The 3628-nt window shown below is 30.7% G+C and overlaps 1 long non-coding RNA gene across 1 annotated transcript; it reads left to right on the plus strand.

The window, feature by feature from the left end:
• The first annotated feature begins 701 nt into the window (after window positions 1-701).
• Window positions 702-3628, plus strand: LOC136270699 (uncharacterized). The gene is made up of 3 exons (XR_010708526.1): window positions 702-947; window positions 2390-2678; window positions 3455-3628. It is a non-coding gene; the product is annotated as an uncharacterized lncRNA (long non-coding RNA).

The raw sequence follows: 3628 nt of genomic DNA on the forward strand, positions 1-3628 counted from the left end.
AATAATACTGAAATAGTTCACCATATTTACAATTGTCCTCATATTTCCTAATGATTGAGATAGACCTTCAGCAGAGTAACTGATTTTAACAATTTTCAGCAACTGTTACCAAAATACAAAAATATAAAAAGAAATGATCTATATTATCCCCCCAAAAATGTACTGAAGAAAAAATGTAAAATTAATTATAACTTAGTAAAATTTTATTTTGATGGATATTCGCAAAGTACACGGTGATCACTATTTAATGTACATGTGTGTATATATTCTGTTAAGTTGAAATGAAAACTTTACAACATATTGGCAGCAAATGCAGGCTAAGACTTTACTAAAGTTCTAAGTCAAAAAACTTTTTCAGGTAATCATAAAAGTCACGTCATGTTGTGCAAAAACTTGGCACTAAAGTCAGAGATTTTGGAAGGAACACGCTCAATTGAGTACTCATGTAGGAGTCTTCCACGCCCAAAGTAATGTGTATTCATTTTAGAAAACCTAAGTACAGAATCATCAGTTCATGTTTAATTCTGGATGACGAATAAAACCAAACATTTTACGATATACGAGTCATGTTTGTATCGTTTTCGCTGGTAATAACAATGAAATATAACAAGAACAAATTCATCAATAATTAATTAATTTTGATTGATTGCCTGTCTATCGTACGGAGGCAGTGCGCTTATAAATTTTTATAAATCCAATGACATCATATAGTACATCACTCTAACCGGTATAAAGGACACTAACCTGAACCGTCTCTAGTAAAACGGGGACTTGAAGAGAACGTGAAGAGAATTTGAACTTAACCTTAAAAGCAGCTTGAAGTCATCTGAAGAATGTTTGGCCACACTACTGGTGTAACTGTTAGCCTCCTTGTGGCTCTGTGTTCGTTTGCAGTCCATACCTACGGCCAGAATGAGCCTGAAGTAAACACCAATCTTCTGAGACAGGTAAAGGTTTCTTCTTCGCTGTTTATATCAGATTTTGGATTTAGTTTATAACTTTTGCTCAAACTAATTACGCAAAGTTTAAGTAAAATTAATTGTCCATTTCCCCCCGAGTAAACCAATGCTGAAGTGTAAGATTGTGTATAGTCAAAAAAAGATGAATTAGAAAAACAGAACCTGTATACAAGTCAAATTCAAATTTATTTGAAGGACATGTTATATATATATATATATATATATATATATATATATATATATATATATATATATATATATATATATATATATATATATATATATATATATATCAATCAAAATTATTTCTTGATTATCAGTACACGCGATTTTTTTTTGAACGTTTAGATTGAACATATCACATACACCTTTTTATGATTTTGTTTTTCCAGAATTTTTTTCAGAAAAAATAAGATACCACACTTCATATTTTTTAAGGAAAATAATTCAAAATTGCCAATTTTAAAACGTTTGAAAGTTAATCTTTTCATGCATGAAATAATTATACTCACCAGAGAACCTTTAATTTCAATCACAGTTTCTTCGATCATGGCCTGACTTTCGGGTAATTTTAGAAAACAATCTCTGTAATGATTTCCAGAATCAATAACTATATACTGAAACTTTTGATATTTGTTGCTTCTATTGAATGCGATATTTATTTGTGACCTTACCTTTTTCGCGATGACACTTTTGCTGCATGATTTTTTTTTCAATCATGAAAGTCATTGATCATTGAACACTCAATTTTTATTCCTTAAAACGTTAACATGTTCTTTTTAGGAAATTAGAAGAAAACAGTCAATTTTCCCGTTTTTATGCCTTTGTGCCGTCTACATTTTTTGAAGGATTTTAGCTAGAAAACATCTGGTTTCGAGATTAAGAAATTCAAGAAAGCTCATTTGATTACAGTTGTACATTTTGCTTAAATTAAATTGTAAGAGTTAGTGTGGGATATTAGTTTCTAGGGTTCCTTTTTGAATTGTAATAGTTCCAAATCTGGAACCTGTTTTCTAAACATGAAATATGCTTTTTCAAGGAGTACAAAACCTATAGAATCCGTCCCAGTACAACGTGATTTTAAAATTAGCAGCTAGCACCAGAGAGATTATATATCTTCCCAAGGTCTTTAGAACCATCATATATATTACCATACCTTAGAAAAGAAGCATTTTGCCTAGTCTATAGTGAATACTCGATTTAAATGAATATATTCTCTTTTATTATTCAAAGTAGGATTATATTTTAAAAAAACGTACAAGACTTTTATTGATAGGAAAACCAATCTCTTAAAAAGTTAATTTTAGTTCTCGACATAATAAAATTGTACGTTTACGTCATTATAGACTATAAAGTTCAGGCACATAAATAAAGCTTAGTGTTGCTGTAATCAAAGATATGTAAGAAATAATTGTTTTTATTTTATCTAGATCCTTCAGGAAGATGTGGACTTACTCAACGAGTTAGATCAACTCACTGATGACAAGAAAGACACCGAGTCCCACGATTGGCTGCCAGACGGACCTCTAGAGGACAGCGTAAGCACCGTACAAAAGCGTCTTTTTGGACACGGAACGAAACCTGCGCAGAGAAAACGTTTCCTTGGAATTCGTACTCCTAAACCTAAACGATTACAGTTTAGGAGACCTCCACAAAATAAACGACCATTTTGTAATTTTTATGGGTGTTAGTAGCGTACCATCAGAACCCCGTTTTCTCGTAAGTAAATACCTCTGATAAAGAGCACTGCATTTTTACCTCAATTTACTACATTGGCGATATTGTTCTAATAATTCAAATGTTTGCAAGCACCACATGAAAAAATTAAAATTACAAATAATATTAATTTATTATCTGTTAAAACGATAGATTAATGATATTTAAATGAAGGATAAAATGACTGCTATATACAAGTATGATTTTAGTTTCTATCTGAAAGTGTCGCATATTGCTTGATATCTAGTAGCTAATGTAGCTACATTATTGATAATACTGTCTAGTTTATCATAGAAATCTCACATGTGCCCCCAACCTCCCACCCAAAAAAATGGAGCTATTGCGATAAAGGAACATCCATTTAGATTAAACCAATTAAATCATCGCTTATAGAAATATTTCGTAAGAGTTCTGCGGAACAAAATATGAAAAGCTTCATTGCATTGATAAATTCAAACAATTCTCAGCGATTGATTTAAAAAATATGGTGGAAAAATATATAGAAACTTTAGAAAATGAAAATTTGTTGAACCTTATACATTGTATATCCTCAATTAGTTGTGTAACAATACACACATTGAATGCATTCATGTTTATAAGTCAATGTTCATTGCGAGAAGGTTTTTAAATTCTTTTATAAGCTTTCACAATCTTATCTATTTAATCTGCTTGACAAGTTAATCGTAATTGTACATAAATCAAACTTGTTTAAAAAAAAATCTGTAAGATGTAGACTTTAATTGTAAAATGCTCAATTGTTTTCCCGTTTTTCTTTACAGTTTGTCTGTTGAACATGAGTGCATCAAGAGAACAAAAAGTTTCAGCAGTGATTCGATGAAAGCTTAACCTTGTCCTATTTATCATCAGGGACATGCTTCATTTTCATCTATTAGAGTGCTTGATCTAATTGTGTTTTTACATTACCTTTGGTTCATAATAAAACGTCACCAAAA

Source organism: Magallana gigas, chromosome 8, assembly GCF_963853765.1.
Source record: "Magallana gigas chromosome 8, xbMagGiga1.1, whole genome shotgun sequence".
Taxonomy (NCBI): domain Eukaryota; kingdom Metazoa; phylum Mollusca; class Bivalvia; order Ostreida; family Ostreidae; genus Magallana; species Magallana gigas.